At 47.0% G+C, this 24,316-nt stretch overlaps 1 protein-coding gene across 1 annotated transcript in view; it reads right to left on the bottom strand.

The window, feature by feature from the left end:
- PTPN1 (protein tyrosine phosphatase non-receptor type 1) overlaps window positions 1-24,316 on the bottom strand; it is a 368,861-nt gene that overhangs the window by 57,953 nt on the left and 286,592 nt on the right. The gene's annotated exons all lie outside the window — the stretch shown is intronic.

A 24,316-nucleotide genomic window follows, 5' to 3' on the forward strand; every position in this document is an offset into this window, starting at 1 on the left:
TCGTGTCACTAAGTGTTTTTCCAGAATTTAAAGAACAGGCCTCTGCTTATGTCCCAGCGTATTAACATTTCTACACACTTCCAAACCGGTGGCTTTAATATTTAAAAGGGAAATGACTATCGCATGTTAAATACATTTTAGATTAACGTCTTCCGGAGTTCACATTGCCCAAAACACTCTGCAAAAACTGTCCATGTATTCTACTTGCTCCACTTAGTAAGCACTAACAAGCAGGAGCAACTATGGTTGCGGCTCACAACCTGAGAATTCCAAGCTGAACGTGCAACTGCAACATGATATAGTTCTAATCCCCCAAAAACGGGAAACAAACAAAGCCAGAGATGAATGGAAAAATCAGTACAAGATAATTGCCCACCTTAAACATAACTTTTGTGCGATTCTACGGCACAAAGCACGTGGATAATTATCACAATAAGTGCAATCCCGCATTTGGTCGCATCAGATGTAAAGGAAAACACCCTCAAGTGACCAATAATATGTAATGTATGTAAAATTATGTAATGATTAAGCTTTTGCCAGTTTTTTTTAAAGCTTTTGATAGTTATAAAAGATTATATTTTCTGATGTAAAATCAATTATTTTAAAATATTTACACTAAAGAGAAGCAGCTCATAAAACGCACTGACCTTGCAAAGAACAAACTGCTCATCTTTCAAGACAACTAACCATCACACACTTAAATCTGCAGAAGGTGCAAGTACTCAACGCACCCAGTGTTGTTCTATCTGGCACACTCCCTCGCATTCCTACTGTTCAGGCATGTCAACAAACTGATGTCGTTCAAGGTCTTCGTCAGATCATCATCATCATCATCTTTTCATCGACTTTAAAAGAATGAAACTCTGAACCTGCTCCCCTATGGCAGGATAGCTTGAAGGTTGGGGGGAGTTCACATATAAAAGTTTCTGGACGGAATCTGTTCCATAGTAGGCTATCAACAAAAGTTTGTGCCAGTTGACCTCATCTGCCTTCAGGTAGGCTCCAAGCAACAGAAGCCAACGAGCATTGGCAAAACGAATAGGTTTTGCCTATATAAGAGCTATTGGCTTTGCCAGTGTGTTTTAGCCATGTTGTAAACCCGCACGGCTGCTGTTCAGAATAGTTAAAAGTTTGTGGCATGGAGAAGAGAGGGGTGGAGTGTTGTAGGGTGTAACGGCGAAGAGTGGAGTACAGTTTTGTAGAGTGGAGGGGCAGAGAGTACCGTGTATTGGAATGGCATAGAGGAAATTTGCGTAGAGGGGGATCCACCAGCGTGCACAGAGTGGAGTGGACTGGTGTAGAGTGCATTGGCCTAGAGTGCTGCAGAACATAGTGGTGTAGAGTGCAGTGCCATTGAATTCAGTGGCGTACATTGTAGCACCGTGGAGTGGCGCAGATTAGAGTGCTGGAAAGTGCAGGGGGGCAGAGGCTCGAAGTGCAGTGGTGCAGAGTGCAGTGTTAAGTGATGCAGAAGGCAGTGGCACAGATTATAATCAAGTGGAATAGAGTGTAGTGGTGTAGAGTGAGGAGTACAGTCAAGTGGCTCGGAGTGCAGTGGCGTAGATTGATGTAGAGTAGAACAGCACAGAGTAGTACAAAGTTGAGAATAGTGCCATACAGTGCAGTGGCGTAGACTGGAGTAGCATAGAGTGGCACAGTGCAGAGCACAGGTGTGTAGAGTTTAGTGGCAGAAAGTGAGAGTAGAGTTTCAGAGTGCAATGGAGAAGAGTGGTATAGAGAACAGTGGCACTGAGTACAGTGATGCAGAGTAGAGTACAGTGGCAAAGAGTGCAGTGGTTAAGAGTAGAGTGACAGAGTGGAGTAGAGAGATGTAGAGTGCAGTGGCCTAGAGCAGGTTGTTTCAGAGTGAAGTGGCATACAGTACAGTATTGCAGAGTAGATTGCATTTGAATTAAGTGGAATAGAGTGTAAAGGCATAAAATGGTGTAGAGTGCAGTGGTGCAGAGCAGATAACAGTGGTGTACAGAGAATTGGCATAGAGTTGAGTGTTACAGAGTGAAGTGCATTGGCGTGGAGTGTATTGGTGTAGAGTGCAGTGTTGCAGAGCGCCGTAGAATTTCATTGAAAACATCGGCATAGAGTGTAGTTGTGCAGAGTAGATTGGTGTGGACTAGACTGGAGTGCTATAGAGTGTGGTGCCGAAAAGTAGTGCTGTAGAGTGGAGAAGTAGTGGTGTAGAGTGGTACAGGGTAGAGTAGAGGCATAGCATGAAATGGCATAGAGTGGAGTGGTGGAGAGAGCACTGAAGTGGTGCAGAGTAGTGTGCAGTGGTGTGAAGTGGTGCAGCGCAGAGTGGAGTATTCAAAGTGTGGTAGCACACTGCCATCACAGACAACACATTTTTAATTGAAATGACCATTACATTTGCACAGATATACAGGTTTACTAATAAAACTATTCAGTGCACAGATGAGAATGTGTCAATGCCAGCTTCCTGCATGATCCTTCGGATCCATCTCACAATGGTGGGAGAAGACACAGCTTTGAAAGGTTTCTGAAGGGATATCAATAACTGCCTTTCCCCGGGATGGGCGAGTCATGCTCTCACAGGCCTTTAAGTATATTACCACACGTAGCTGTGGTGACTTATCAAAAGCTGGATAAGGAATCAACTGTGAGTTGGATTTGGTCCGACAGGAAATAAGAAATGTCACACCATCCAGGGTGAACACCAGTCTCGTCAGATCAAGCGCCTGTACATCCGACACCCTGCAACAGGATATATGACATAAAAGCATAACTGGCTTGCCTGAAATCTGCTTAGGAGAGAGAAAATTCTTTAGGCCAGGACTTAAAGAGGCGCAAGACCAAATTTACAAACCATAGAACAGAATATCTTGGCTCCAGTTGTAAAGAGAGATGGACGCCTCTCTTCAATTTACAGACCATTGGAAGTTCTCTGACTTGATAGCCCCGAATCAGGGACTAACCTGCCGAAATAGCTGACATGAAGGGATTTACCATTCTATAGGCCATGACTTTCAAAGCCAGGGACGCCAAAAAATTCAGGACCTGAACAATGTCGGATCATAACCTTGAATGTACACACCAACAAACCCATCTTGACCACGCTGCTCAATATCATTTGGTTGTACTGTCTGCCCAAGCAGCGGGCAACATCTTTTTAGCCTCTCATGAAAGTCCCAAGATTCTCCATCTTTCCCTGTAATCCGCCACTCCCTTAGAGGAAGGCCGCCTTGCAGGACTAAAGAGTGATGATTCACCTGGAAGATCTCACAGGAGATCTGGAGGTTGGGGTAGACTCATTGGAAAATCCCAATAAATGTCCAGAAGAACTGGAAACCCAACTTGCAACCTCCAAAGTGGTGTGTTGAGGACTACCCACACCCGTTGATGCCCTACCTGAGTGGATAACCTCATGACCATTGTAAAGGGAGGATATGTATATCCCCTTCTTCCTTGACCAATCCTGTAAAAAGGTGTCTGTCGCCAACTCCAGCGGATCTGGCTTCCAACTGAAGAAGCAATTCACCTGATGATCGAGACATGAGGTAAGAAGATCTAAAGTAAACAGACCCTACTGATCAATGATCTGCTGGAAGACCTGTTGGTCCAGCTGCCACAGTCTTGTGTCTGACAAATCCCTCGAACGTCTAACTGCTACCTCATTGGAGGCCTAAAAGGTAATTCCACCATGAGCAATATGTTGCGAGATAGAGAAAGGGCCCGAAACTCCTTGGCTACATCCGTCAGAAGTTTTGAACTGGCTCTCCTACCCGATGGTTGATATATCTGACCGCTGATATTTTGTCCATCTTGAGGAGGACGCAGCAATTCACTTTCTCTTTGCTCTAACACCGGACTGTAAAGGAACCTGCCATTAATCCCAGGCAGTTGATGTGGAGTTGTTATTCCGATTTGGGCCATTTTCCTCCTGTGAAGGAGTCTCCACAACAGGCTCCCCCATTGGACGTGCTTGCATGCGACTCTAAGATGAGATCTGGATCGGAGCTGAAAATGGCTCTGCCATTCCACGCTTCCATTTGAGTGAGCCAACACTGCATCTCTTCCAAAGCCGTCAGAGGAATCTGTTCCCAGTATTAAAGATTCCTGCAGAGGTGAAAAGCCTTGAGTCTTTCACGGGCTCTGTAATGCAGGGGGCCAGGAAAGGTTGCTTGAATGGAGGACAATAGGAGACCTACCACCCGACCCACCTGGCACAGAGACGTTGATGGACGAGACAAGGAGCATTTCAACTCCCATCAGATCTTTGCCATTGTTCTCGAGGAGAGACTCAGGGTCCTGTCTGTGGAACCCACGACGAACCCCAGTACAGTCTGTTGGGACAGGGTCAACATGGACTTCTGTTTGTTTATGACAAATCCCAAGCATTCTAGCAAATGGATTGGTGTCTGCAACTGTTCCTGCAGCCGTACTGGTCATTGGGTCATTCAGAGAAGGTCATCCAAGTAGATTATCAAATGGAAACCCTAACCTCGGAGAAACTCCATGGCTGGCTTGAGCACCTTGGTGAAACACCATGGTGCCGATGACAGGGCGAAACGCAACATTCGGAATTCAAATACCTGCCAGCACCATGTGAATTTTAGAAATCTGCGGTGAAGCGCGAAGATGGAGACCGTTAAGTAAGCGTCCTCGAGGTCGAGGCTGTTCATCTAATCTTCTAGCTGCAACAGATCGTGCAGTAGATGGATGCCCTACATCTTGAAATGACGGTCAACCAACCACCCACTAAACTCCAAGAGGTTGATCACCAGGTGTTGCCCTCCATCTCGTTTCTCAACCATAAATATGTTGCCCAGGAAATCCCTGGGATGGGGAGAAGACGGGATGTTCGCACCTTTACACCACAAGTCCGCCACCTCATGGTCTACTACGGTGCGCTTGGACTCAGAGAAAACCCTAAGACGAGGGCAGCAGTGCTGTACTGGGGATCAATAAAACTCCATGTGGAAACCCTGAACCATCTGTAGGGCCCAGGAGTTCGATGTTCACCTTTCCCAATTGTGGCTTTATAAAGCTAGTTGACCTCCCACCTTTCGTCAGGAAGGACACTCACCTGCTTACTTGTCGTGCGACTGGCCTATGAAGGAACTTCAGCCTCAACCTCTCTGACCTCTCTTGGATGGGAAAAATTCCCCTTGTCTGTACTGATCCTGACACTGGCTCTGGGAATAGCTTTGCCCTCTGGGGGAAGGCTTGTTGATAGAAGCGGCCTGTGTAGCGCCACCTACCACAACCGACCCTGACAAAACTACGAGGTTGAAACATTTTCTTCATGGAGACCTAGGCTTTGTCAAAGGAGGTAAATGTGGAAATGAATTTTCCCAGATCCTTTATGAATGGGTCCCAAACAAACCATCCTGGGCCGCTGGTCCTACTTCTGTGATGGCTAAGCCTCCCAGCTTGAGATCCACCTTTATCAAAAAAGAACTTCTGCTCTCTGTGGAAACCACGTAATTTGCATTCCCTAGAAAAATTATGGCTTGCTGTGCCCGACAGGAAGGGGATTCCAGCAACACCAGGGTACCTAAAAGCCTTTGCCTCCTACGTCACATCTAGGATTTCAGTTAGAGGGCACAACATATCCAAAAGATTGTCCTGGAAGGACCGCCAGGACCTATCAAGACCGTTCGCAGATTTATTTGGCCAGGAAGGTGGCCATTCTAGGGTCAATATCTGGTGTGAGAACCTCCGTATCTGTCAGGGAAGGACACAGGCACTCAGCACGCAAGCAACACCCACCTCCTTGTGAAAGGGGCTTGCGAATGTGGTCAGCTACATACTTGGAGACTTTAAGGGCAGGAGACCACTCTGCCGATCTGTGGTGCATAAGACTGTTCGGATCAAGCATGTCCGAGGTGCCCTCTGGGTCATCATGTAAGGGGTTTGGTGCAGACTTTGGGGAAGGGCGCCAAGGCCTGGATGGACAAGCCTTGTCATTAGAGTCCCCAGGGGAGTCACTGTCATTCCTGTTGGGATTGGGGGGTGGTTGATTGAGGGGCTTAAAGGCAGAATCTTACGATGTAGGGGCCAGAAGAGCCCAAGGATTGTCATCATGACCAGAGTGAGGTGTTCTGGTGAGAAACGCTTTCATTAGGTGCTCAAAAGCACTAAGGTACATCCCCGAGTCTCCCTTGCGTTTGGACAGGGGTTGGGTTCCTTGGGTATGGACTAGAGAGACCCCGATTTGAAGGTGGTCCAACTAGATATTTAAAGGAGCCGGGCAAGAGTAAGCGATCTGGAGTAGATGTCGTTCTTGGGGCGCAATTGCGCAGGCAACTGCTGTTGTATTGAGCCATCAACCACCTCACAAACAAAACTCATTAATAGGTAACACTGAGATGGACTCTTCTTCAGTATATCATCCGCCATCATGATCGCAATTTAGAATTGCATGTAAACGAAACACTGCATAGTGCTGTTAATGTGGCACTGGACAGGACAGCTGACTTTTGGGCGGGCTTCATACTGTGAAATGGGCGCTTGCCCAGGAGCCTTTTTACACCGTAGTGTTTGTAAAGGGTTAACTGTGTGCACCTGGGCCGGACCCCGAAGCGGCAATCAGGAAAAAGCTTATTCACACTGTTGTACATAATACTGAGAGTGAAGGGAATACAGACCCGCTCTTAGAGGGGTGTTGAGCAGCTCTAATTATTATTAATATAGATCCCCAGTGGGGTGTTTTGGCTTCCAGGCATCTCGGGGTAAACGGATGAGGAAAAAAGCTCCACGTCTCTGACGGCCATCAGCAAAACTATGCGCGTCAGTCACAGAGAAGAGAGAGGCGGGTAGCGTGTCTCACTTGTGTGCACGTTCTCTAGTAGGAGGCCTCCGTAACTGCACTCCGGCGACCCCATGAATTAAGAAATACAGCAACCAAACCAGCCACAAAAGGAACACTGAGATGCGTTCCCGCAGTGGCACGTTAAGAAAGCAACAAACACACGCAATTCACATCAAAAGCATAACCTCAAAGAATTAAAGCGAAATAGAGAAACACAGGACTTAACTGCCTGCTGGGGCAGGAAAGAAAGAGGAGTCAGGAGGAATGGCTCAGTAAAATGGACTAAAAGACTATGATTGGTTAAATAAATGTAGTTCTTTCCAGTGGTTTGATGAGAAGGGTAGTTTTGTGATATTTGAATGTTGAAGTCTGCCGGAGGTGATTAAAGGATGGAAAGTTTCCGAATAATCCCTGCCTCCACTCCTGACATAATTATTTCTGGAGATAAGATTTTCCAGACCAGTCTGAAACCTGAAAGAATAATTTAAAAGCTCAGGAATCTTCAGGAAAATGTATCCACCAGAAACAAAATAAATACCATCTGGTAGAAGAAAGGAAGAGATATTTGTGAAGGAGGAAGGACATAAAACTGATGCAAATAGAGGAATGAAGAAAGGAAATCTGGATTAACGAATGAGTGAAGCACTAAAGGGGAAAGAGGTAGGGAAGAAAGAAAGAAGTAACAAAAGGAAAGGGATGAAATGTGGCATTGATGGTAAGTTTGGTAGCAGTCCCTTGCTCATAAACCAACAACTATGCCATCTCGGCAGAACTGTTTTATTGGTGAACTTGATTCACCAAATGCAAAAGCACTTAGAAACATGCAGAATACTAATACTAATGATTGTTCGCTGTAAGGAAATGTATTGGGGAAAAGGAACATTTTGTCAGATGGTTGGGCATGAGGTATGCACCGCACCGTTCTTTTTCTTCTTATGAATTATTCTATGCATGAAAAAAATGAATAGATGATGGATCCCTTCTTGTTTCTAACAGCCAAATGAGGCCAGACAGAAATACACTCGCCTCACACACACACCCGTTTATCCCGAACTAGGAATGCCCATCTTTCCTTTCTTTGTTCCAGAGATCCCATATTGAGCTATTAATTTACTTGATGGTCTTTTGTGAGATCAGTATGGAAACTCGAAGTCTTATTAGGGTCAAGCAGATGAAGCGTTGCTTACTCTCTGAAGGGAGACAGTGGCTGACGTGAAAGGTGTCACAACTTTAGGTAAGAAGCACTATTTTGCCTGGTAAAAAATGTAGGACATGCCAATTGCAAGGAGGGCATCAAAAGTTTACTCATGCTGCATGCAAAGGCAGGGGCAAGCATACAAACTATTTTGCGCATCAGCGGTTGCTGAGGTCGGCTGTTCATTGGCTCAAAAGGCACCCACATACAAAATGTCAACATTATGTTCAAGTTCCATGTGGCATGACGAAGGGCTTCGGTGAAACCTATTAAACTATAACAACAAGTGGTTTAAGTAAGGATGTTTGATAAATTAAAAAGAACAAGCACTGGCATAGCCAATAGGTCTCGCCTTTGGGACATTGTAAGTGTTTAACCATGCTACACATTATCCTGGGTGCTGTTCTGCAAGGGGGTTTAAGACCTATACAACTCCTACGCCCAACCCTAAAAAATGCCAATTGTCTTGGAGAGAGGATGTTGCATACCATTTAGAGCTGCCAACCTTGGAACTGGGAAGCCGGGTTTTAGCCTGTGCACAAAAAAAAAAAAAACTATGGTCTCCCAAAGTGTATCAGGAATTAAAGTATGTTGAGCGAGTTTCCCCGGACACGAGCCACGTACCCCGGCAAATGGTGTCAGCTAGTTTGTTTCCCTAGTCAAGAGCCAAGTGTCCCAAAACGAACCACTGTGGAAACGGAGCAGAACATGAGCAGGAAACTGACAAAACAAGCCGAGGTAAAGAAAAAAGGTAGTGTGCTGACAGTAACCTATATAGGCGATCACTCAATAATCCATCTAACAGGGTCAGTCTCCAGGGTGGGAACAAAACAGCCAAAAGGCAGGACAAAAGTAAAGCATTTACCAAAGAAATTCTGAAAGGCAGGCCAAGGAACGAATGAAAGTGATGGACGTGGTGAAATTCAACAGAAGAAGATTACAACAGGTTGAGAGACAGCGCATGTGTGCTGCCTAGGCTCTACCTAAAAATACGTGGCTACTGACTGTAGTAAAATTCAGGAAAATATAATTTTGTTGTTTCATGATCACGTGACTCAATAGGAAGCGTAGTAACTCCATACTTTCCTATTAAGAAAACATCCCAGGTAATTAATTGGAAGGTGGTCACTTATATTTGCCCTATCCATACTATAGCTGCTACACCATCGTGGCCACACCATGTTTCTTAATGTTTGCACGGGAAAACCAGTTTAGACAAGTACATCCTTATAAATGAGCAGGCAACTCCTTACGAAGAGACAATTAATCTAGCTTGTCAGAAGTCAAGATTAGATAACGCCAGAACTACAGTGCATAGTTCTGGAAAAGGGACACCTCCTCCAATAAAAGATGTGTAGCTGTGTAAGGATGAAAATGCCCTCATAAAAGAATGCTCTTCATAGAAAGAATAAGGCAGACGTGGCTGTTGATGAAAGTGTTTTCCTGTAAAACTCTCACAAAATACTCAACCTCTCACCAATGTGCAAAACAAATGGCATAAAACATTTTGTTATGGTTTTAGTAACTTCTAAACATGCCTTGAAAGCTTTGGTTTACTCCTGTGATGAGAGTGGGAGCTTTCAAACATCACAAATCCATAGTGAATAGGGCAGTGGGTCAGACCAATACAGCCATTGGCTAACTTAACTGTGAGTGACAGTATTCTGCACTTTTTAACACAACTACATGCAGCAAGTGCCAGAGACCACAAAGGCAGTACAAGTTACTTACCTTCGGTAACAATATATCTGGTAGAGACATATTCTAGTTGCAGATTCCTTACCTTTTGTATTCCCCCAAGTGTCAGACTGGATCCAGGGACTTTTCTTTGAGCAGTACCTCAGTAGACTCCGTGGGTGTCGGTGGCATTCTGTTCGCCGTGATGACGTAGCTGACGTATATAGGTGCTACCCCGGCACGCTGACGTCAGTTTCTTTTCACAACTTTCCACACCAGAAGCACAGAGCCCTGAAGAACACTGATAGTGGTGCGCCAAAGCTAGGGCCCTTTAAGGAAAGTTCCTGCCCCTAGAAATCAGTTCGCAGAATGGGGAGAATGGGCAGGTCGGTAAGGAATCTACAACTAGAATACAGCTCTACCAGATATATTGATACCGAAGGTAAGTAATATGTACATCTGATAGACTTCTAGTTGCAGATTCTTTACTATTAGAACAGATACCCGAGCAATACCATCCCCAGAGGTGGGCTGCGAACCAAGATCACACCAGGAAATCCTTTAGAACCGAGCAACCAAAGTAGCCGCCCCTACGGACCTGACTGTCCAGGCAGTGGTGCTTGGTGAACATGTGCAGAGATGCCCAAGTGGCTGCCTGACAGATACACAGGACTGGAACGCCTCGTGCTAATGCTGTGGTAGATGCAGTTGCTATAGTTGAGTGAGCTTGCAAAACCTCAGGGGGTTGCTTCTTAGCCAAAGTGTAGCACATTTTGATGCATAGGAGGACCCATGGTGAAATGGTTCTCTTTTGCACCGCCTTCCCTTTCTTCACTCCCACATGTCCCACAAAGAGTTGATCGTCCACCCGGAAGTCTTTAGTACGGTCAAGGTAGAATGCCAACGCTCTTTTTGGGTCCAGGCAGTCAAGTCTCTCCTCCTCATGTGAGGGATGTGGGGGTGGGTAAAAAGTAGGCAAGGTGATGGACTGACGCACATGGAAGGGTGTTACCACTTTAGGGAGAAAAAAAAAAGCCTTAGTGCGGAGTACCACTTTGTCAGGATATACTGCCAAATAAAGGTGGTTTAGATGAGAGCTTGGAGCACACTTATTCTGCGAGCAGAGGGAATGGCAACCAGGAAGGCAGCCTTGATGGTTAGGAGTCATAAAGGGTAGGTATGCAGCGGCTCGAATGAAGTGCACATCAGATATGAGAGGATTCAATTTAAATCTCATTGGGGCATGATAAATGGGACAGGTAGGACGAGATGTGTGAGGCCTTTGAGAAACCTCCCTACAATGGGAGATTTGAATAAAGAAGGCTGGTCAGGTAGTCTCAGGAAGACAGAGATAGCAGAAAGATAGCCCTTCAGGGTGCCCAAGGCAGAGCCCTGTTAGGCAAGAGAGAGAACAAAGAGCAGAACTTCAGAAGGAGGAGCAGAGAGAGGATCGACAGATTTGTCGATAAACCATGCCACACATTTTTTCCAACGACAGGCGTATGCCGTTTTGGTGGAGGGACGCCTGGCTGGCAAGATGACGTTACAGACTTTGGGTGGAAGATCAAAAGCCATCAACTGTCACTGCTCAATCTCCACACAATGAGGCGGAGAGTGGACAGGCTCGGGTGGATGACCCTCTCCTGTTGCTGCCACAGAAGATCCTCCCAAATGGGGAGCCTGATCGGAGGAGCTATGGCCATGCTCAAGAGCTCTGGATAACACTCTTTTTGTCCAGTCCGGAGCCACTAGAATATCATGGGCCCAGTATTGCCGGATCTTCTTAAGAACTCTGGGCAGTAGTGGTACGGGGGAAGGCCTACAGGAGGCCTGACCTCCACATGAGATGAAAGGCATTACCCAACAAGTGCTGCCTTGGAAACTCCAACGTGCATAACAGCTGACATTGTGCGTTCTCTGCGGAGGTAAAGAGTTATAACCAAGGCTCTCCCCACTGCTGAAAGAGACCTTGCGTCACCTCCAGATGGAGACACCATTTGTGACTGACTATGCATCGTCCGATATGTTAGTCTGCTCTGGCGTTCAAGGAGCCCACAAGAGGTTGAACCACCAGGGAAATGCCCTAATGTTCCAGCCAAGTCCAGAGACAAACGGCCTCTTGAAAAGAGTCCACAACCCCACTTCGCCTTGTTTGTTGCACTACCACATGGCAATGGTGTTGTCCGAGAACACTTGCACTGCTTAGAGAGGGAAGAAATGCTTTCAATGCTAGTCAAATTGCATCGAGCTCCAATAGATTCATATGAAGCCCTGATTCCGCCGGAGACCAGAGCCTCTGATCTCTGCCTCTCCCATGTAGCCGCCCCATCCCAGGAGTGATGCATCTGTCACTTCTGTGATGTCTGGTTGGGGAAAGGAGAGGCATCTGCCCTTGACCCATTCTTGATTCGTTCGCCACCATTGAAGATCTTTTGCACTTCCTTCCAAGATCTGGACTTTGTCGGAGAGTCTCCCCTGATGCTGCGCCTATTGGAACTTCAGGTCCCACAACAGAGCCCGCATATGCCATCTGGCTTTTTGAACTAGCAGGATGTAGGAGGCCACGAGGCCCAGCAGCCTCAGAGTCATTACCACCGAAATCCAGGACAGAGGCAGGAACATCGGTATCATAGCCTGAATATCCTCGACTCGCTTTTCAGGAGAATAAGCCCATAACTGCAGTGTCTCCAGAACAGCTTCTATGAAAGGGAGCATCTGAGAAGGAGTCAGGTGTGACTTCGGCATGTTTATAGTGAACCCTAGCGAATGCAACAGGTTCGTCTTAGTCTGGGGGTGGGAGAAAACTTACTGGGGCATATCCACCTTCAACAGCCAGTCATTGAGGTAGGGGAAGACTGGGACCCCTAACCTGCGCAGATGACTACCATCACCTTTGTGAACACCCGAGGGGCGCTGGTAAGGCCAAAGGGGAGCACAGTGAACTGAAAGTGCTCGTGGCCTACCACATATCTTAGGTAAGGTCTGTGGGCTGGCAAGACGGGGATGTGGAAGGATGGGTCCTGCAAGTCCAACGATACCATCCAGTCTCCCAGGTCCAGGGCAGATAAGACCTGAGCCAACATCAGCATCTTGAACTTCTCCTTTTTGAGGACAAGATTGAGGGACAGAGGATCTAAGATGGGACAAAGGCCCTTGCCCTTCTTTGGCACCAGAATGTAGGTAGGAATAACAACCACAACCTACTTTTAACGCAGGGTCACTCTTTAAAGCTCCTTTGGCCAAAAGAGCTTTGACTTCCTCGCAGAGAAATGCCATGTGATCCTCCGACATGTGGCCGAATGAAGGTGGCATGCTGGAGGAGAAGACTTGAAAGGTAGGGAGCAGCCCTTCCGAACAAGCTGGAGGACCCACCTGTATGTGTTAATGGATCTCTAGTGGGGCAGATGATGGTGAATCCTGCCTCCAACTGGTTCCAGGTGTTCCGACGAACTAGGAAAGTTTGGAGACTGAGGAGGAGGGGCTGGGGGTTGACTGGGCAACCCGCTGCCTCCCTGATCCGAGATTGTGGGATCCTGCGTCCGTGGCCACGCAGGGTGTCGGTACAGCATGCGTGGGTCAATGGATCAGTGGAAAATGATGCGGTTGCGTGACCCTTCCAAAGCTACGAAAGGGGCAAGAGGCGGACTGGGCGGGTCTAGGGGCAGGTGCGAGACCAAGGGACCGGGCTGTGGCTTGGAGATCCTTAATGCGCTAGAGTGCCGAGTCCGCCTTGTCTCCGAAGAGATGGGTGCCATCAAAGGGCATGCCCATCAACGTTTGCTGGACATCTCCCGAGAAGTCAGATGTTCTCAGCCAAGCGTGATGTCTTAGTGCCACAGTCAATTCAACCGATCTGCCTAGAGAGTCAGTGGTATTCAGTCCACCGTGGATGATGAACTTGGCTGATCTCTCCCATCTGCGAGCGCTTGGGAGAGGACAGTCCAAGTCTCCTCCGGAACTGTAGGCATCACCTGTGCGACTGTATCCCAGAGAGTATGGGAATAGCAGCCCAAAAGGCATGCGGTGTTCACCGACTGCAGCGCTGGACTGGCAGAAGAAAACATTTTCTTCCCCAAATTATCCGGTCTATTTGACTCCCTATTCAGGGGTGCGGCAGGGAATGCGCCTGAGGAAGAAGAAGTCTGGATCACAAGGGTCTCAGGCGTGGAGTGTTGAGTGAGGAATTTCGGGTCTGTTGGCGAAGGCCGATAGCGGTGGGCTATCGTCCTATTCACAGGAGTCCCTGTGCTGGGTCTGGACCAAGTACCCAAAAGGACATCCGTCAGTGCCTCATTGAAGGGGAGAAGGGGTTCTGTGTGGAAGACCCTAGCTGAAGCACGTCAGTTAGGATGCTAGGCCTAACCTCCACAGAAGGTAGTTCAAGGTCCAAGACCTCAGCTGCCCTTCTCAACACCATGGAGTATGTGGCGCCCTCCTCTGTAGCCACGGTAGGGGGAGAGAGCATACCTGTGTCAAGGGGGTGGGGGGTGTCAAGACCACTGGCATAACCGAATTCCTGCACCCAGTCCATTTGGGGGTCAAGCTGGTATTCTAAAGGGACCAGTGGCCCCTCTAAACTCTCCCCGTATCCATGCCCATAAGTATAAGGGTCTGGATCAACCCTGGGCCCAGGAGAGCCCAAAGAAAACTGAATCTGCATCGAGCAATGTCATTTTGGCTCCAGGTCGTCTGGTATGAGAATAGGATCTACGTTGATTGTGGGCACAACTGACGTTGGGAGCGTCGACGTCTGACCAGACGCCGGGGAATGTCGCTGTAGCATGAGCGGTGTCTGGGCCGATCCAAGATTGGATCCGGAGAAGCCCTCTGGAGCTGTGGCCGAAGCGGACGACTTCGAACCCGAGGGGGCCCTCACCGACTCACTTGTGCCCGAGGGTGCTGAAGGTGGGTCGGTCTGCCCAAAAATGAGGCGCATTGCCTCATAAAACTCTTTTAGCTGGGCAGGGGTGGCTCCAGCTCCCGGGAAGTCATGGAAGCGTCGGGCCGACCCAGATGGAGGCTCCGAGGAAGGAGGCCTAGAGCATCAAGTCACTTTCCTCGCTGCATCATCCGAGCGACGGGATAAAGTCAAAGAACGTTTGTCCTTCTTCCACTTCTTTTTCTTATGACCCGAACGTCCAAATGACTTTGAGGACGAAGAGTGGTAGTGACTCTGCGGCCAGTGTCGAGACCTTCCTCTAAAACGAGACCGTGAGGGCCCGGGGTCAAGTGTCGGGCCTTCATTCGCTTTAGGGACCGCTCCCTCGAAGCTTTCGGGTTCATGGGCCGACACTCGGAGCACGACTTCAGGTCATGATCGCCCTCCAGGCACCAAAGACACACGATGTGGGGTCCGTCACCAACATCATTCGGTGACAGGATTCGCACGGCTTAAAACCGGTGTTGCGGGACATCCCTCGACGCATCCACGACCTCGTAAAAAATGTTCGACAAAAATGTTGTTGTAGTAAAAAAATGACTGAGGTAGCTCTTCTCCAGATCTGCCCGTAGGCTGGCTCAGAAAGAAAAGAACTGATGTCAGCACAATGTTAACTGACGGCGCGCAGAGGTACTGCTCGAAGAAAAGTCTGCAGATCCAGTCAGACACCTGGAGGAATTCAAAAGGTAAGGAATCTGCAACTAGAAGTCTCTATCAGATATAGGTATTTCAATGATGAAGAAATATATATATTTTTTAATACTTTTTCTTTTTTTTCTTTTGCAAAGATGAGAGCCCAGCAACATTGACAACAACAAAGTCTTCCTAAAACCATGACAAGTTAAGTAAACAATGGCCAAGACAAAAAAAAATCTGTTGGCCAGTAGCAGAACTTTTTACTTTGGTAATGCTTATTTCCACTAGTTACTTGGTGAGTGGTTTAAAGAGGTGAGTGAAAGGCTGAATAAGCATTCAATGAGGGAGGGGCAAATTTCAAGAATCATCAGAGAGGGCTTTTGCTTGTTCATTGCTAAAGTACTGATCGGGGTTTTAGTAAGTGCAATGAAAGGTGTGGCTATAGTTTTGTAACAATCAGGTGAGGTTGAGGACATTGGAGAAATCTGCATGCAATTGTCTAACGTTGTGCGCGTGTGAAAAATGCTTATGAACTAGTAGCAAAAATGTGAGCGTCTGATACTAGATTGCCTGCTCCAACTCTGCCCTTTTGGAATGCCTAACCTATTAAAAATGCTTCTAACTTACACACAGGCCAGTGGGGAGGCAGAGGCTCAAAAACAGTTTAGCAGGCACGTTTGAGAATGTTATTTAGGAGAAATTTTTAGTCTTTGTTAGACCTGATAGCCTTAGGGTGGTCATCCTCAACTTTTTGCCTGCCTGCCTCCCTCCACTTTTTGACGCAGTCTTTGCTGGTTTTAGGACTCTGCGCACTTTACTATTGCTAACCAGTGCTAAAGTGCACATGCTCTCTCCCTTAAAACATGGTGACATTGGCTCTTACCCAATTGGCTTATTTAATTTACTTACAAGTCCTTTGTAAAGTGCACTACTTGTGCCCATGGCCTGTAGATTAAATGCTCCTAGTGGGCCTGCAGCACTGATTGTGCCACCCACATAAATAGCTCCTTAACCATGCCTCAGGTCTGCCATTGCAAGGCCTGGGTGTGCAGTTTCACTGCCAATTCGACTAGGCATTTCAAAGTACTTGCCAAGCCTTAAACTCAACTTTTTCTACACATCAGTCACCCCTAAGGTAGGCCGTAGGTAACCCATAGGGCAGGGTGCTATGTAGATAAAAGGCAGGACATGTACCTGTGTAGTTTATATGTCCCGGTAGTGTCTAAACCCTAAACTGCTGTGAGGCCTGCTCCTTTCATAGGCTAACATTAGGGCTACCCTCTTATACTGTTGGAGTGGTAGATTCAGATCTTAAAAGAGTAACAGGGTTATATTTAGTATGGCCAGAATAGTAATACAAAATCCTGCTAACGAAGTTGGATTTAATATTACTTTTTTAGAAATGCCACTTTTAGAAAGTGAGCATTTCTCTGCACTTAAATCTTTCTGTGCCTTACAATCCACGTCTGACAAGGTTAGTTGACAGCTCCCTTGTGTATTTCACGCAGAAAACCCAAACACAGGATGCTCAGTCACACCTGCACACATCTGCATATTGAATGGGTCTTCCTGGGCTGGGAGGGTGGAGGGCCTGACACTTACATGTCAAAGAACAGTGGCTTGACCTCACACAATGGACTGCCAAACCCCCTACTGGGACTCTGGCAGACAGGATGGAACTTAAACGGGACCTTGTGCACTTCTAAGACATTCTTTGAAGTCTCCCCACTACAAAGGTACATTTGGGTATATAAACTGGGTCCCTGACACTACCAACTCAGACACTTCTTGAGAAGATACCTTCTGGGAAAGAAACTCTGAACCAGAACTTTCAAACTACTAAGAGAAGCTGCCTGGCTGCCCAAAGAACTCACCTGACTGCTTCTCTGCAAAGGACTGATGCCTTGCTGTTGCCCTGCTGCATTGCAAACCTCTGGCTCTGCTGAGAAGTGCTCTCCAAGGGCTTGGATTGAGGTTGCCTCCTGCTTCGTGAAGTCTAATGGCGAAAAATACTTCATCTCTGCAAAGAACTCCTTCTGTGGTGAAAATCGACGCACAGTCTGCCGGAATCGATGCACAGCCTGCCCTGCGGTGAGAAAACCACTGCAACGCCAAACCGAAATGGCGCAGCCCAGCTCCCTGAGTGGAGATTGACGCAGCACCAGAGTTGCAACCGGAACTTTGACGCACGGCCCACTGGATCGACGCAGCGCCGAACAGGAACAACGCAGCCCGATTTCCTGCAAGAGGAATGGACGCAGCACCTGCTGTGCGACACAAAATTTCCCTGCATTGCCCTCCAGATCGACGCAGCTCCTGTGACTTCATGCTGTGCGCCCAGGATTTCTCTGCATTGTCCCCGGGGCGTCCAAATACCCCACAACCTGAAGAGGATCAGAGTATGTGCACCTGTAATTGATGCAAAGCCCTTGCTGCGTGGAAAAGCATAGCACACCTACCCATTTTCCACGCATCTCCTCCTCTGCGGTCCCATACGGATAATTTAGACCCAAATCAGGTACTTTCCACTCACAAGATACCACTGTTGTTTTAAGAACTAAAGACTCTATTTATCATTACAAAAGTGATATTTCAACTTGTATTTTATCAAATCTTGTTCGTTTTTTACCTTAATCTACTCAGATAAATATTCTACATTTTTCTAAACCTGTGTGGTGTATTTTTGCGGTGTCTGCACTGTGTTATTGCACAAATACTTTACACATTGCCTTCTAAGTTAAGCCTGACTGCTGAGTGTCAAGCTACCACAAGGTGCGCACAGGATAATTTGGATTGTGTGCGACTTACCCTGACTAGAGTGAGGGTCCTTGCTTGGACAGGTGGTAACCTGTCTGCCAAACAACAGTCTTCATTTAAAAATATTGCTGACTGCCATCATTTAGAAAGCATGGCGAACAAAAATGTAATACTTCATGTACATAACATGTGGCCACTCTTAGATGGGGGTGGGTGGCATAAGTATGCATGTGATGTTACAGACCGTGTTTCTGTCAGTTGAGCTCTTCACTGTGTCTGGAGAATCGAAAATATAGCTTGTGCACCCAGTCTGAATCAGTCGACAATAAAGAGTTGTCCAGCGGCTTCAGTAATATATGGAATGTGACATCAGAAAACTGGTCATGTTTTGTGTGAAAGTGAAAATAAAATCACGGTTGCTTTCCTAGTTGTGGAACGGTCTTGCTTCTTGTTCATACTGCCAGTGCCTGACGCTGGCCCTTCCTTTGGTGCTGTGGTGTCAGGCCCACTTCCTAACTTAGTCATGAGGCTGGACGCTGCACCTCGTGTGTAAACAACTCCCATTGGAGTCAAAAGGGAAAATCTTAGTGTGCAATCACTTGTAGCGTGAGCTACGGGGGACCCACTTGAAGTGAAGGTCTTGCGGGTCCTTAGACCAATACTCAGTCAGTTCCTAGTCACCTTGCCCAGGGAGTCCGGGTGCAAAGGTTCTATGGCTGTCCTTGGTGCTGACAGGATCTTGGGGCGCTGTCAAAATGCAGCACTTGGCAACCGCACAGTTTGGGGTGGACTCACACACTACCCTGGTTAAGTAGAGAATTTAGGATCCTTGGACCCTGATTCACCAGCTGGAACTTCGTCCCCACATCCGGTGGCTCCTGGTGCAGAGGAGGCCTTGCAGCTGTCAACTACAGAGATCGGTCACGCCAAAGATGCTTTGCTGCTTCTCTCAAAAACGCAGATTCTCAAGAGTGGGGTCGTTGCAGACGTCGGTTACTATGCTGAGGAACTGGTCTGGAGTCGGTAATGTCCGAGAAGCTGTTAGTCACTGGCTGGCGAAAGACAAGCTTTGGCAGCAGCAAATGTAGTCCATGGTAACGTTGCCAGCTGGATGTCGTCCGGAAGGGGGAAGGTAGCTTGAAACTTGGTGAGAGTCTCACTACCACTCCAAGGGTGGTAGTCTACGACTTTCTTTGGGCTCACTCACGAGGGGACCGATGGGTTGTACTTCTGGAGACACAGCACCACTTTTCTTCTGCAGGTTGCAGATGACTGGTATCAACAGTCAAGGGTGTCTGTTTTAAGTTTCTGGCATCCACTGGAGTACCTCTTGCGGGGAGCAATGAGTTTTGCTCACAGGCACAGGTCGATCACACAGTTCAAGTATATGGTCTCCTCATAAGTGTCCTCTTTTTGAGCTGTGGTGGTGTTCGAAGTGCTGTTGTTGGTGACTGTGTCTTCTTTGTGCCTCTTCTTGTTTTTGAAGTCAGAACTGATGTTCTGGTGCCAGGGGAGCCTCTTAAATCCTGGTTTAGGGGAAGTTGAGGGTGTGGGGACAGTGGCCAATGGGTCCTTGCAGCTAGTCTGCCCCTGAAGTGATGACTTCCTGTGGGAGTACATCACTTTTCTACCCAGAACCCACTATTGCTAAGGTTTCCTTTGGCTGTATATACCTCCTTATGCCACCCTAAAGGTGTAGCTAGTACTGGGGGGGGGGGGGGTCCGGGGGGGCCTACACCTCCTGAATAGCTAATTTTCCCACCTGCCAGCTTGGTCAGAGCAGGAAGGGCTTTGTCCTCGAGTGGGGGGGACAAGAGGTAACACACCAAGGGCGGTGAAGCCTTTGAGGCTCACCAAGTTGATTGCTGTAAACACTAGCCTCCCTGGGAGAGAGGAGGTGTGACCTCTTTCCTGTCCAGGTCCTTTGTCTCTCTCCTGGGTGAAGTGTGGGCATAAACAGCAGTAAGGCAGACTCTTGTTTTGGTGGCAAATTGATCAGGAGAGCCAGCCAAGGCAGGGGAAAGCTGGTATCTTGGTGTGCATCCCCCAAGGATGCCACTAGGGTACATGCTAGCTAACCCTGGGCACGAGAATCCAAACAAACAAGATACCAAACACGGGGGAAACCAGTTGGGCCATCATGGAGATGGACATCTGGGGACTGCACAGGTGCTAGCCCATGTTATCCTATCGAACACTAGCCACTTCCTGGAACATAAGGTTTTAAATGCTGCAACAGGGCCATATATGATCATGCACACATGTCCATACTCATTACACAGTCCACCCTGCCTCCTGGGATATATGAGGCCTGCCTTAGGGGTGACTGACATGTGCTATGGCAGTGAATGGCCTCTGCCTGCACTTGGTGGGTGTAGAGTCTAACTTGAGGAGACAAGCTGCTTGTGCAGGCTGACATGGCAGCGCTTCAGGCTTTTCTTTTATTTCGGTCACTTAAGGTGGCACAATCATTGCTTCAGCCCTGGTGACCCCTTTACTATCTCTTCCCGGGGTACCACTGGTACCATTAACTAGGGCCATACAGAGGTGGTACGGTCCTTGCCAATTGAGTTTTCAAATGTCTTAGTACATTTTAAGGGAACAAGCACTGGTACTGAGGTCTGGTTAGCAGGCATCAGTGGGGAGGGGGCATCTGCAGAGAAGCCTAGTTTCCTACACCTCCCTCCTAACAGCCAAGTGGTGCCATGTAAGGGCAAGTTAGAGCAACTTGGCAGCTACTGCAGCAGGCATGGAAGAGTTCATGGACAGCAGTATCTGCTGGAGTGAATAACTTCCGCCGCCCTAACCCCTACCCCAAAAGGACTGGTTTGCTGTTGCCGCAAGTAATGCTTTGTAAAAAAAAAATGTAAAAAAAAAATGTAATCGGTGCACCCATGAAGGATAAATGTCTGTAAGAGGCTTTCTAATCCAGCCACACTATCCTCCTTTGCTAGCCCCTCTAGACGCACAACCTAAGATCTTCTCAACACAAGGGGATCTTTGAGTGTCCACAATAACTATCTTCCCTCTCTACAAAGAAATCAGTTAGCGAAACAACTGAGAAACCCCTTACCCAGCTTTGCGTTTCCTTTTCATCCTTCCCCCCCGTAGGATGAGCTGTGACAAAGGCAAGAAGACAAGTACATATTTTCTGTATAGGAAGGAAGGAGACGTTATGGGGCAAAAATATCTAAACATAATGAAGCCCCACCAAAAGGAACTCTTGCTATGAATCACAAGTACCATACTGGCATATGCAAATTTCTGAAACAGTGGATGGGATTCACTAATTGGGGTAGGAGAAAATCCTTATCTGATATGGTACTTTTGACCTAGATTGTTTGAATAATTTGGAAAATAATTTGAAGAATCATGAGATTACGAGAGATGCTGAGCAATGGTCTGCTTTTGTGAACTGGTATAAGAAAGCAACAAATACAAATATGAATCTCAAGTCTGTGTTATGAAATAAACTTCGGAGAGACTGGAATACCCATTAGGCCACAAGGTAAGGGCTTGTGTTTCTACTGCCTCACCTTACCTGCTATCTGCTTACCCGGGTCACTGAACCCCAACAGAAAATGAAGGAGTACAAGAACCAAAGAGCAGCAGAGTTGTTATTGGATATCTTCTCTATTCCAGCTAATAATGCTGGGGTGCCCATTGGAAGCCCCAAGAAACATAGCACTAGCAGGATCACTGGCAGATAAATCACATTGGCAAAATGCAAGCTAATACTGCAAGCACCCAGCAGTAGAGTGCTAGAAGGGGCGCGTGAGTGGCTAGATGAAAAGCAGAATCCACTGTTTGTGGAGTGGTCTAGATCAAAAGTGACGGTGACAGCACTACAGAAACGATGGGACTCAGAGTGTTGGCAAAAGATACCTTGTTGTATGAGGTTGCGGATGTGTGCTCAGTAAAAACGGATTGGACAGAGATTTCAAACTTTAAGCAAAATAAAGGAGAACGAAAAGCAAATTACTTGGACAGGCATAAGAATGTGTTTAAAAGGTTTTTTTGCATTCTCTAACAAAGATGGTTCAGGAAGCTGTAGGTCCTGCTTTTGTGCAGGGATTATCAGGGACTGCGCAAAACCAATTAATGATTATTTGTATTAGATAGCAAACTAAAAGGTTGGCTGAACTAGTAACGGTAAAGAATCTTGTGTCACAGTAATGCAATAAAGAATTTGCAGAATCTAAACTGATGTCTTTGAAATTACAGAATACGCAACAGAATGTGAAGGTATCTCGGAGCAGCAGGGGGGCAAGCTGCGAGAGTAAACAGGAGAAGCTGTAATATAAGCCTCAGGAGCAGGTGGGTTCTCTTTTGGCTGTAGGCCTTTGCGTTATCGGAAGGGAGATCGTCTTATTGCTGTTTCCAACGTACCTTCTCTTACCAAACCACTCGAATTTAACCAGGTTACACAAAATTCATCTCCTGAATATTAAGATAGCCAGAATGCTGCAGAAGGTGCCCTGATTCCAACAGATCAGAAAGGTCCTTATGTTGATTGTACAATAAACTGAAAATCCACCAAATGCCTGGATGACAATGGTTTCCCTGAAAACCACTAAATTCCCTTCCCTACTTCTCTTTGGCTTGTCCATAGATGCAGTGGGAATTTCAAATCAACACATTCCACATAAGATTCCTAATCCTATTTGTGTTCCGTACCTCTTGATCCCATTAAAGAAAAATATGCTTTTGAAGCCTGCTATACCTCACTGGCTAAATTACTTGGCTATGATAACTTATTTAAGTTGAATTATACTGTTTTGCATATACCTGACGAAGGCTGTAAGAAAACTAGGCTCTTTGCAGATGCCCCCACTTTTTGCCCCCTCCTTCCCCAATTTTGAATTACTAGATGCAGGCTTTCGAGTGACAGTGCTAACCAGGTACCAGTGCCAGTGGTTCTTTCCCTAAACTGGTAAACATGGATTGGTACCCCAATTGCCATGGACCTTACCCCATTACTAGTCCCTAATAAATGGTTGTGAGGGTACACAGGGCATAGTTGGTAAAGGGGTCCGCAGGGCTGCAGCAAGAGGTTTTGTTTCCTTGACTGACCTATGAAAACTACTGATAGCAGGCCTGCCATTGCAGACTGTGGGAGCAGTGCAAACTGGTCGAGTTCAACTGTGCCCTCACTCTGAGTTATACAGCCAAACAAAAATAGCCCAACCAAATAACTTTGGCTATATCAATATTCTTAGGGAACAGTGGTTCTTATTAGTGATACACTTATATTCAATAAAGAGAAGTTCAATCGCAATGATAGTAAGATATCAAAAGAAACCACCCCAAAAAGTAATAAACAAAATAAACCCAAACTCTGTGATTAATATCTCAATTTGTATATTAATACATAAAGTAACAGAAAAAAAGTTACAGTGTCCCAAGTAAATGAATTTTAAAAACACTTTTTTCCCCCAAAATTCAGCAAAAGACCTAAGTCAATGGTATAGTTATATACAAGACTCAATATAAATTCAAAGGGTCACGCTATTAGAATTGTTTTAACGCAGTTGATGGCGTTTTGACCCTCTAGGGGATACGGGGTCTCATCAGGACTAATAAATGAAGGGGACCCTCTTCTGGAGTCAGAGACAAAAGCTGAGGAAGGAAGGAAGGAGGTCGCACCTCCAGCCCCCCCCCCCCAGCTGGGCAAGTGATAAGGAACATCAGGGCGGTGAGCTTCAAAGCCTTCACGGCCAGATAGCCATCTGTGCTGTGCCCCAGAGGTGGAAACAGCCCACGTTCCAGGCACATTTGCTCGTGGTCAGGCAGAAAATGTAATATGCAGGACTATGCACACCCCCTGCAGGCTGACTACACATCTGTCCACTAATTTTTGATTTCGGTCATCTTAGGAGAGGCAGAATAGAGGGTTCTGGGGTAGCAAAAGGTAACCCACCCCACCGGATGTAGTCACCTCAGGGGCGAATTAGCTGCGAGAGCTACCTGCCATTTGGCTACTAGGCTTCACACAATTAACTAAACTAAATCCAGGATTTAAGGGACACCCCTAAGACCAGAACATCAGATCTGATTGACCAACTTTGAAGAAGGACCAAAACAACCATCCCCATCAAATTCTACAGTATAGTCTACATTAAACCTGAGTCACTGACATCCGGACTTTGCCCCTGCAACAAAGCAAAAGAGGGATACTCTGTCCCTGATGCAAGACTAGGAATCGCGTGAACAACCCACATCCATGGCTGAAACTCTGCTCTCCTGGCTAGAGAGAGACCCATGTGGATGCCAGAAGCACCCTCAGTCTCCCTTGGGCTAGTGGCACTAGTCCCCTGCAAAT

Source organism: Pleurodeles waltl, chromosome 7 (assembly GCF_031143425.1).
Source record: "Pleurodeles waltl isolate 20211129_DDA chromosome 7, aPleWal1.hap1.20221129, whole genome shotgun sequence".
In the NCBI taxonomy this organism is placed as follows: Eukaryota; Metazoa; Chordata; class Amphibia; order Caudata; family Salamandridae; genus Pleurodeles; species Pleurodeles waltl.